This window comes from Cetorhinus maximus, chromosome 1 (assembly GCF_964194155.1).
Source record: "Cetorhinus maximus chromosome 1, sCetMax3.hap1.1, whole genome shotgun sequence".
Classification (NCBI taxonomy): domain Eukaryota; kingdom Metazoa; phylum Chordata; class Chondrichthyes; order Lamniformes; family Cetorhinidae; genus Cetorhinus; species Cetorhinus maximus.
In genome coordinates, this window is record NC_135879.1 from 20,383,087 (window position 1) to 20,395,215 (window position 12,129).

Consider the following 12,129-nt stretch of genomic DNA (forward strand, 5'->3'; position numbering starts at 1 on the left):
CACTGTCAGAAATTCTGTCTTTTGGATCAGATGTTACACCGTATGCCCTCTCAGGTGGATGTAAATGATCCTGTGGCACTATTTGAACAAGAACAGGAAAGTTCTCCCTGAAGTCCAGCCACTTTTTATTCCTTAACCAACATCACTAAAACAGATTACCCTTATCAATTTAACACTTCATTTGTGGGATCTTGCTTTGTCCAAATGATGTCTTTCCAACACCACAGCAGAGACTACACTTAAATGTCTGCAAAATGCCTCGGATGCTGTGAAGGGCATTAGATGCAAGTACCTCCTTCTTCGTTGCTTCTTTTCTATATAGCATGAACAGAACCGTGACTTACATTTTTAAATGACCCTCCCTCTTCAGTGTATTTTGAAATGCGGCTGTTAAACAAGGCATCAAGTTTTAGAGGGTTTTTTTTGGAAAACGAAAGCTAGGTTGCGAAGGAGGCTTAATGTAATTCTGTTGACAAGACATGAGAGTGCTCCCTCGTCTGGCAGCAACTGTGGATTAACATGAAGAGAAGACAGAATCCTTCCTTCACCCAACCAACTCCACCATAAGGACCAACGTCAGTCAGTGCATATGTGAAAGAGGGAGCGAGAAAGAGAGATAGAGGGAGCCACAATCTGCTACTGCAGCTGCTTCAACTCCACATTCAAAAAAAAATCTTCACCATTTCTGTCCAGTCTCACCTCAGCAGACCAGCTTTAAAGCAAAAACAAAAACAAACACACACAAAAAAATTACAGCAGGTACTGTCCTCTTTCAATACTTTTAAGCGTTTTGGCTCGTTAATTGGCGGGGGGGAGGGTGTGGAGAAATGAAATAATTGTGAAGGAAAGAAATGCAGGAGGACGATGGGGAGTACAGTGCAGTGAGGGAAAGGAGGAGGGGGGGGAGTGAGAGGAAGAAGAGGAGGAGATCCGGCGTTTAAAAAAATGTCAAGCTTTTGATGCCTTTTCCGTTGTTGGCCGAGTTTGGACTGCAAAGGGCTTTTTAGTTCAGCAATTTGATCCCGAAGGTCGCTGATGATGGAAATAATATAGTACGTCATTAATATGGCGCCAAAAGCTTGTGTGTGTGTGTGATATGAGAGCGCAATTGGGGGGGGGGGGGGGTTGCAAAACAGCGAGGAAGCGACAACTTGGAAGGGGGGGGGGGGTGGTGTTTTTCTTTGTAAAAGTTACGGGGTGAAAGGGGGGGGGAGCAGTTTTGAAGGTGCATTAGGTTTCTATTAAAAATCGCATCGGTGTTTTTTTTCTCTCTCCGCTTTTATAATTTGCAGCAGGTTTTCATTGGCGTACGCGATTAAGGCATATGTGGGATTATAATGAGTTGTTTGGGGAGTCCCAGCTCTCTCTGTGTGTATCTATAGTTGCCCTGTCTCTATGTATCTATAGAGTTGGAATACACTGTATCCTTTTGCAGCTACTGTTGCAAAGCGGCGTGGAACGTGACGCGGATGGAACGCTCCGGGTCCGGCTCCGGCTGCCGATCCGGGCCAGCGGCTCGTGCTCACTCGCGGGCGTGCAGACCTATAAAGAGAAGAAAGCAAGCTTAGGTTTTTTTCTCTCTCTCTCTCCCTCCCTCCCTCCAACCCTTTCGTACTCTCGGGGAGGGGTGGAGGGCTAGTTATTTTAAGCATTGCATTATTTAAATTGCAAAAAAGAAAATCGCATCCTAGCGGAAGCATTTGTGCATAAACTCGTCATCCATTTATTACATGCAAAAATATATATGGGGCGGGGGGGGGGGGGGGGGGAGAGAGGTGTCACCCAAAAAAATAAACTTGTGCCCAGCGGATTTTGGGTGAATTGGAGTGGATTAGGATTTGGCGTTTTAACACATGTTGCGCAGATTATAACCTTTAGTGAGGAAAATGCATAAAATGTACTGACAGTCGGACTTTGGAACGCAGCGTCTAAGTCGTTGCCTGTTTAAAACGACGTTTTTTTCTACTCAGGATTTTTTTTTTTGGCAGCCTCTCAAATGTCCGTTTTATAATGTGGACGTGTGCATGACGGTCCGGCTTAAACTTTCTTTCAGTGCGGCGTCCGTGGTTGTACGCGGTTGCTAATGTTTACGCCACCCCTCCCGAATTTTTTTTTTCTCCCCCCACCCCCGCAAGGTTTTAACATATAATTTCAGAACTGTAAAATTATGAATTGGGTTTTGTTTCCTGAATTTAGCGTAGTTTTTTGTCTTCAATTTTTTTTTGTGGGGGGGGGGGGGGGGTTGGGGAAGAAGCTGCGCGCACTTCAGGAATGCTTCAGTGCAAACACAGCTGCTGCCATTCACAACACAGCCAATTTGAAAAATGAGGCAAAAATTAGTTATGTTGGGATGCACCTTCATAGCCGGAGGCCAAATGTATTCGCAGCAGTGGATTGGCGTAGCTAAGTACATTGACACAGTTTATCTTTGACAAACAACTGTAATTGGTGGTCGTGAGGTGGGGAGAGGTTGGTGCTCTCTATAAGACTTTGGCTACCTCACTTGTCAAGTTTTTTTTTTGGTTGCAAAGTTTGTTGACTTGAGGTTTTTAAGAAATAAACTGGCTTGACCTATCAACGTGTCTGGGCAAAGCTGTTTTTTTTTATTATTAGCTCCGATTAACCTATTCCAATGTATTGCTATTTGTTTCGTTTGGTGGGGTTGTATAATTTTTTCTCTTTGATGAGGCCGACACTGATAGCAAATGTGAGTAGGAGCTAATGGCACCATGATGTGCTGAAATGTTATACTTATTAAGAGACCCTTAGTAAAATAATGTTTTAACAAATGCTGCTTTATTTGTGCAGATTTTTTGTCAAATGTATTGGCATGTGATGCCAAAACTGTCTCACCATACCAAACCAGTATGTTTATTGGCAGATGAGTGTTACGGAGTTGCGTTGACGGAAGTATTAAACACATTCACTGATCTCTGGGTCGGAGTTCACTGTACAGGTTTCTTAGAAATTTTCTCATAGTCACACGTGAACAATTTAAATTTCTAGTGTGTTAATTAATCTGTTTAGGTCTGTTGTTAGGATCACCACAGCACAGAAGGAGACCATTCAGTCCATCAAGTCCTTGCCAGCTCTGTAGTGACCAAACCAGTCACTTTTTGCCTGAAGCTAGGTCCGACCCATAGTGCCATGAACTTCACCATGGTTAGGGGAGGGGGCAGGCTGCAAATTGAACCCCATGATGTTGGCACCAGTCTGATCCTATTGGCTGTCTAGCCAACCAGCCCCCAAGGAGTTCGAGTTCCTGTGGCAACCTGCACTTTTATGTGTCTGGAGCTATGAATAGTGATGGTAGAGGCTCCAATTTTCCTTTCCTTTACACAGCTGACCTAGAATCTCTCCCACTCTTACTGTCTGCCATTTGTGTGTGTTGGAAGGATTTATAAGTTGATACTCAACCTGTTTGACTGTGTTATGAGGGCACCTTTCTTGACCATCAAGTCCTGGAGTGGGACTTGGAACCCAGAGCTTCTGGCTTAGAGACAGGGACACTACCCACTGAACCACAAGATCTCCCCTCAGTCCCATTCCCCCACTCTATTTCTGTAGCCCTGCAAGCTTATTTACTTCAAGTATCCATCCAATTTCCTTTTGAAATCATTGATCATCACTGGTACAGCTGTCCACCTTTTATGAAGTCTTTGCTTTAAGGGGAGAAAGTAAGGGACAAACACTCATTTCAGAGGGAATACATTCCTAGAACTGCTTCGGACTCATGTTCTGCTGGTTCTTGTGCCATTCATGGAAACTTGCGTAGTTGTCCTGGAGGTAAAATAGATATGGATTTGCATTTTGTGTAGAGGGCTTTATTGCAATGTCTAATCATCTGTAGAAACACAAAAAAAATCAGCTGGAATTTAGAAATCAGCAGGAATGCAGTATGAAATTAGTTGAAGATTCTTTTAACCCTTGGCTTAAAAAATACCAAGGACTGAACCTGCCAAAGCATGCTGAATTACCAATTGCTTAATCGTTTCCATATGGGCATCAATGATTCATCACTTCTATGTAGGCAATGGTAATATGATTGTCAGTGTAATTATCCCAGTAAACAATAATTTGGTTTCACAGTGTTTTACTTAGCATAGTGCAATAGCATGCAGAAGTTCCATATCACAACTTTAACGGAGGTAAACTTTCATAGCGGGCAATGATATTCTGATTTAATAATTATCCAATGTGCTGATTGAAGTTGGCCAATTGAAGTCCGTGCAGTAATGTAACAAGTTGCTGCATGCTCTCTGTTTATGTACATAATGCGGATGCTATGACTGTTAAGGTCTTTTGTCAAAACAGTGCCGTACTCCTCTTGTGCTGGTTCAGACTTTCTGGTCAAGTTCTCTGGTTTTCCCTTTTGGTTTGTCTGCAGTCTTTTTCTCTTCTAGCCAACACCTGGCATGTACTTACACTGTTAGATGATACTTTTGCTAGCTTATACCACTGAGTCAAGTGTGTGATTACTCTTGCAGACACTACGGTAAACTATTTCAACAACTGTTGGACAATTCTGTATTGGCCACTTCAACATTCCATTCTTCACCCTTCCAACAATCACTCAATACTCATGAATTTTTTGCTTTAGCTTTTTAAGTACCTTAGCTTTTCAAAATTAAAGCTCTACACAATCCACCATTGTTTGCCAAGGTTAGACTTTTAATATACTGTTGTTGACAGATTTGCTTCAAAGATGGGGCGGGGGGTGACTGTCACTTGCTCAACAGTCTTGCTATCTAGAGATTGAAAATCAATAATTAGTCTCCGCTTAAAACAAAATGTCCGTTCGTAAATTTTAGTTTTGTCTATTTACGCAGGTACTTTTATACCCTGTATTGATTAAAAGTTAACATTCTACTGTACATGTTATTGTTAACAGAACTATTATTCCGAGGCCAAATATTATTGTTCTGTGAGATAAGAAGGAAACTGTCATTAGTTTGATTTGTGTCACTTCAGTCATTATCATGCAGGGTTCAAGGTCAGTTCAAGCACCAACTTGCCTTCTGACATGAAAATCATGTAAAGAGGTTCACCCCACAGTGCTGGATTTGCCACAGGGTTTCCTAAAGCATTGCCTGTAGCCTTGTGGAGATGAAAACTATGCTGATCAATTTGTTAACTGCAGTGTGCCTGAAATAGCTGGAGGTGGCCAATTCCTGTCTGCCATCTCTCTGGTAATTAAAACACTTTATTGTTCTGAAGATGCCTTTAGTCCGTGTAGGTTTGATTCTGTTGCTGCTCTGGGGGGGGGGTTTGTTTGGAGTAGGCTCCATTCCCAGAACAGTGAAAAGCCACCTGAATTCTATCATTAGTGTGTTCAATTCGTGTTGTAGCAGCCACTGTGTCAGATGTATGTTAAAAGCTTTAACCTGTGTGCTTTCTTACTGCTATTTAAATAGCCTGAAGTCTGGTGATTCAATAAAATGCACAGATTTTTTTTTATGTTAAGCAGCATTACTGCACAAAGTTTGAAGTGCACTTTTCAATTTCTTCATTAACAGTTTGTGATTTTCCGTACCTGACAACTGTTTGCAAATAGGAGCTGAAAACTTCAGCACAGTTCAAAATCTTAAGAAGAATGGTACTGAATAGGTAACAGTGTTATCAGCCCTTTAGTGGTTGTCACTCTTAAGGTCACTTAGTGTTTTCTTTTCAAGAGAGGGTGGCAGCTTTCCACCTTGTAAGATGATGGTTTGCATCGGAGTGGTCAATTCTGCGTTAAGTATTGCCTGGTGTGGCTCAGGAACCCTACTCTGGCATGGTAGTTTCTGCTGCACTTGCAGCTGAGGAAGACTGGGCTGAGATGGTGCTTGATTTCCTGGCCTCTGTTTTCTCTTGGCCCTCTTCTTGGCCAGCTGAGCTTTTTGTTTCTGCTTGCCTCTTTCATTCCCCTTCCAAGCAGTTAGCCTCCACCGCCATAAGCGGATGTCTCCCAGTTGCCTGTCTTGATGTCCGCCATCTTCATATCTTGTTTGCAGGTGTCCTTATGGCAGAGATATGGATGTCCAGGAGGTTGTGACCCAGTGGCCAGATCACTTACAGAAGATCTTTGGCTTTATGGCCATCATCCATTCGATGAATGTGGCAGAGCTGGAGCAAGCGTTATTGGCTTAGCAATGAGTATATCCTGATGGAATTAGCATGCTTATGGATCTCTGAATTGGTGACCTTGTCCTGCCAAGAGAGGTTGAGGATATGTGTGAGACAGCGAAGGTGGAAACTGTTCAACCTTTTCTCCTGCCTAGCATATGTTGTCCAGGTCTCACCACTGTAGAGGAGAGCGCTGAGGCTACAGGCTTTGGTAGATTCACAGTTTGGTGTTCTCAGTCAGGTTGCTGTTATTCCACACTTTTACTAAGCTTGGACGTAACAGCTATAGCTTTTGAGATGCATGTGTTGATTTCAGCATCAAGTAACATATTGCTGATGTTTGAGGAGCCTAGATATGCAAAGCTGTCAACAATCTCCAGTGTCACATGTTGATGGATGGCAGTTTGGCAACATCCTGGACCATGATATTTGTATTCCTGATGCTCATGGTCAAACCAAGCCCTTTACATGAATGAGAGAGCCTGCCCGTTTGCCACAAAGTGTTTCTCAGTATTAAATGATAGTGCAGCATCATCAGCGTAGAGCAAGACTCTGATGAGGACTTGGCTCACCTTTGTTTCAGATCTCAGACGAGCAAGGCTGACCAGCTTTCCATCGATTCTGGTATGTAAGTGGACACTCTTTGTAGATGACCTGAAGGCATATAACAGCAGCAAAGTGAAGAATATGCCGAAGAGTCCCGGCACCAGAATGCAACCCTGTTTGACCCCACTGCAGATCTCAAAGCCTTCTGATGTTGCCCCTTCGTAGCTGACCTTGCACATCATGTTGCCATGGAAACAGGAGATCACACAGAGCAGCTTCACAGAATTGTGACGGTGTAGAAGGAAGCCTTTCAGCCCACCGTGTCTGCACCAGATCTCAGAGCGTTTTAACTTAGTGCCAATCTTCTGCCTTTTCCCTGTAATCCTGCACATTGTTTCTATTTAAATAATCATCCAGTGCCCTCTTGAATGCCTCAATTGAACCTGCCTCCACCACACTTCCAGACAGTGCACTCCAAACCCTAACTACTCGCTGTGTGAAGAAGTTTTTTCTCACCTCGCATTTGCTTCTTTTGCAAAACACTTTAAAACTGTGCCCTCTGGTTCTCGATCTATTTACGAGCAGGAACAGTTTCTCCCTATCTACTTTGTCCAGACCCCTCATGATTTTGAAAGCTTCTATCAAATCTCCTCTTAGCCTTTTCCTCTTCAAGGAAAACAGTCCCAACTTCTCCAATCTTTCCTCGTTCCTGAAGTGTCTCATCCCTGGAACCACTCGCGCAAATCTCTTCTGCATTCTCTCCAATGCGTTCACATCCTTCCTATAGTGTGGGGCCCAGAACTGTACATAATACTCTAGCTGAGGTCTAACCAGTGTCTTATATAAGTTCTTCATAACCTCCCTGCTCGTGTACTCTTTGCCCCTATTAATGAAGCCTAGAATACTGTATGCTTTAGAAACAGCTCTATCTGTCCTGCCATCTTTAATGACTTATTATGGCAGAGCTGGATTATTGAACCCACAGTGGAGAAGCTTAGTTAAGCTATTGACTTGTCAAAGATCCAGGTACTGATGCTATACTGTTTGAACTTTCAAGAGGTGATGTTTTTTGAATTCTGTGCGAAAGCTATGAATATGGACGACACTGTTCAGAGAGATTTTCCAGGAATTTCCAAAATGTAAAAAAATCACAATTTTAATTGAAGAGGATGTACTTCCAAAATTGTTGATTTTTAAAATTAATTTTGATTAAGTGAATTCCATAATTTTATAATAAGCAGTGCTAGAAGATGTTCTGAGTTTACCCCTGATGAGTCAGATTTCCTTTTATTAATTTTTGGCAAGTGAAGTAGAACTTTTAACCAGAGGAGATGATTCTGGTCAAGAAACACAAATGGTGTGAAGCTAGGGAATGAGATAAGAAGAGCTGCAACGGCAAACAAACAATTTAAACTAACGGCAGCACAGACAGCATGCTGGAAAAGCTCAGCAGATCTAACAGCATCTGTGGAGAGAAAGACGGAGTTAACGTTTCAAGTCCGTGTGACTTCAAGGGGTCATACAGACCCAAAATGTTAAGTCTGTCTTTCTCTCCACAGATGCTGTTAGGCCTGCTGAGTTTTCCCAGCATCCGCAGTATTTTGCTTTTATCTAGCGGTACAGGCAGGTTCGCACAAGTTTGGAAGTGGACAGAGAAGCAGTCAGTTGCACTTGGTGATCCACTCTCCCTATACTTTAACACGTTTTTCATAGCTCTCATTAGTTGTATCTTCTTTTGGCTGCAACCCAGCCATGTCTTTAACTAAGTGGGGTACACCTCATCTGCTTTTTAGCAGAGGAGCATGTTTTCTCTTCCTTGCTCCTCTCATTAACATCGGCGTAAGAGGCCATGGGGACAGGTTGGCAAAGTGATTGTGTGAAAGTTTTGGCTGAACATTAGCACACTATTGACAGTGAAGGCACCACTTTTGAGGCTGATCTTTTCCGCAGCGCCCACTCGTGCATTTACAGGTCAGGGCTCGTGAGCAGGCACTCTGGCCATTTCTGTCTCAAGGGTCAGAAGCCGGATGTAGGATTGCTATTGTCACTCTGGCTGAGGAGATCTCACTTAGCAGAAGTCGCTGACTACCATTTGAGCTTTGCATTTGCTGTGCTAGTTGAACACTTAAAATATGGTGAATGTGGAATATGCGGCTTGAGAAATACAGCTGAAGATGTCCAGTTGTTGAATGAGACTTTCCATGTTGGTGGAGTGTAATTTAACCATGCTGGCTCAAAATCTATAGGTACAGGAGGTCTGCTAAAGGCTTGAGTTATTTTTGATGCAAAGAGGAAGTTCACGTTTGGTCTTGATAGGAGCAATTAGTCATATACCTACATGTGCTTCAGGAATTCTAGTTGCCTTTGCCTCCTCTAATTAGCTTTTCCTTCTTGCTTGGTCATACAGTGTTGGGATCTGGAGTCAAGAGGCCAGTTTAGTCCTACTTCGTGACGCCTCTCTTTGTATTTACAGCTGAGCTTTTAATGTTGAGTCAGAGAGAGAGAGTGTGTGTGTTGTATACAAGAAACACAATGCACAGATGAGGCTCACCTTATTAGTTGAATGGTGCCAATTAGCTAGTGGAAACCTTTTGGCTGAGGAAATCCGGAATTGTACTGACATCAGAGATATTCTCAGGGGCCCTCATAAACAAAAAATCGCCACCTATGCTCCTGGTGACATTTTCATAACAAAAATAAATACGCCAAAAAAACACTTCAAATCATCACTCAGAAATAAGATGGCTGGCACAGTGAGATCACACTACACACCTTCAGTCTGAGGCCGAGTAGAATTACACTTTTAGTGGCTGTGAAAATCTAACTTTCATTGATCATTGCTTGCGTATGCTTTTTTAACATTAGTTTTTATTATTTTAACCATCAGGCCTCTGTTACGGTTTGTGGGTATGGTTGACAGCCTTCTTTATGTTGTTAGGTTATAAAATGGTCTCATTGGGATCAAAATTGATGCTGAATAACTCAATGATCATCATACCAGTATGTCTTTACCCTCTTCACCAGAATTGATGTTTCAAGATCCTGCTGATTTTTTTTTCATTGAGACTGGAAAACGCAGGAGCGCCTCCTGGTGTAGCACCTTTTACTCCAATATAGAAACGTAGAAAATAGGAGCAGGAGTAGGCCATTCGGCCCTTCGAGCCTGCTCCGCTATTCTTCATGATCATGGCTGATCATCCAACTCGATAGCCTGCTCCCGCTTTCTCCCCTTACCTTTGATCCCTTTTGCCCCAAGGGCTATATCTAACTCCTTCTTGAAAACATACAACGTTTTGGCCTCAACTACTTGTCTGTGGTAAAGAGTTCCACAGGCTCACCACTCTCTGGGTGAAGAAATTTCTCCTCATCTCAGTCTATGTGCTCCTGTTGAGTGAAACTCCATGCTGGGAACAGAGTTGCAAAATTTACTTTTGTCAGATGCAAATGGGAATAATCTATGGCTCAACTATGCTAACTTCTGATGTAGGAGGAAATTCAAAGTAGTTCCTTTCTTCTTTGTCTTCTGCCAAAGCACATGTACAACAACTTCTAAGTGTTGTTCGTAATCTGTTTACCTTGTTTCTTATGCATTGGTAAAAATGTACATACACAGTAACTTTGGGGTTGTGTCAGAGAGGTTTCTGCTTTGTGGTGTTGCGAAAGTCTAGAATTGGGGCTCAGCATGAATGGGGAGGCTCCCTGATGGGGCAAGCATGGTGAGGGAGGTTGGGGGGGGTGTTGGGTGCGGGGGTAACGTGAAGGGGATGGGATGGGGGCCTCAAGGGAGGGGAATGAGGGCTAGTCTCGCACTGCTGAAGTTTGAAACTACATGAAGTGCAACTGCCTAGTGTGATTTTAAATTGGGTGTAAAAATGCTCCTTTGAGGTCCCTTGAACCTCCTTGAAATTCAATTTAAATACTCAGACAATGTGGGCACTGCTACTTGCACCAACTCAAAGTGAGTGGAGTAGATGGTGTATTTAAAACCGTCTGCTCTTCTTCAGTAAGTAATCAGCTTTTGGGTGTCATTGAGTGAATTTTTGCCAGAATTGTATCTACAGACTAGTGTTTGGTAGCCAGAGATTAGTGCAGAGCTGGGAGTTGAACTCTGGTCCATGGGGCACACAAGTTATTAGCAGGCAATAGAGTGGGTGTGCTTTACTTAAGGGATGAGTAAGTTGTGCTTATTTTTCCTGTTTTCCAAATCTGGAAAATAATTTCATGGCTAGTAAATGAGTGAGTGGAATTTTCCAGTCTTAGTCAGGACTGGCTGTTTTGATTTTCAGAGGTTGCAGAAATAGTTGGCAAACTATGAATGCATGAGAATTTGATACCTCTTATGGGATGCAGTTTTCTGGAGTGGCTGTGTTTGGTATATTTTTAAAAACATTTTTTGGAACAGGTTAAATAGTTTATATAAACTTCGGCTAGACAGGGGTCCTTTTGGGATACGACCCTTTTACCAGTCTAAATAATCAAGTACCGTAAATCATGGCGTATAAGTTGACCCAGCCTGTAAGACGACCCAATTTTTCCAGCTCCCAAAAACACGTTTTTGCATTTACTCGGTATATAAGTCAATTTCCCTTTCCAGTTACGACATGCTATAATTGCATTAGTAATCAGTCTCAATTTTTCACCCCACAAATGCTTGTTTTACTTATATGCTTGGTACCTTATAACTAGGTGTAAGGGATCAAACAGGTGATGGTGTTGTGAAGAGGTGTGTTTTAGACACACCACTCTGTGCAGATGACATTTCAAAATGGCGACCACCCAAACCCATGCTGGTGACTCACTTTTATGCTCGGCGTATAAGTTGACCCAGGTTTTTGGAAGGATTTTTCGAGACTTCGAAGGGTCGTCTTGTACTCCAACATCACTTGAAGAATGGTATAAATCTTAAATATATTCAGCTTTGAAAGTAGGACAACCCTACTGAACCGTGAAAGGCCCAGCAAGGGTTAATTGAGTTATTGAGCTACAGTGAAGAAGTGTTTTTTCTCTTCCGCTTTCAGTTAAGCAACAGTCTAGGGAATATATTGCATGGAGCCCTTTGTGCCTGATGCATTTCTTCTTTAATAAAGCTTCTTTTGATATTTTCAGGAAATGTTATGTTGCAGTTTTAATGGGATTAAGTGAGCATGGGAAAGTAGTTGAAGTGTGCAGGCCGGAGAGGTTGAATGACTACAGAGATAAAGGCAATAGAGTGGATCTCCTTTCTGAATTAACAGATCTCCGGTGGATGGCAGTAGCAAGGCTGCAGTTGCGCCCTCTGTTGGGAAGGGGAAGATGATTAGGCAGGGTTCCACTTGTTCAGTGAATCCCACTACGATATGCGAAAGTGTAGATAAGAAAGGAAGACTTAATGTTTATGTAGCATCTTTCATGACCCCTGAGCACTCCAGAGCATTTTGCAGTGAATGGGAGGAGTAGTCACTGTTGCAATGCAGGCAACATGGCAGCCAGTTTTGTGTG

General features: G+C 42.7%; 1 protein-coding gene across 2 annotated transcripts in view; it reads left to right on the top strand.

The window, feature by feature from the left end:
• The first annotated feature begins 470 nt into the window (after positions 1-470).
• jade1 (jade family PHD finger 1) overlaps positions 471-12,129 on the top strand; it is a 120,380-nt gene continuing 108,721 nt past the window's right edge. The window contains exon 1 of one of the 2 annotated variants that reach the window (XM_078538559.1): positions 471-759. The gene's annotated coding sequence lies outside the window, so the exon portion shown is untranslated. The remainder of the gene's footprint in view (positions 760-12,129) is intronic. The other variant, XM_078538549.1, reaches the window with a different exon arrangement.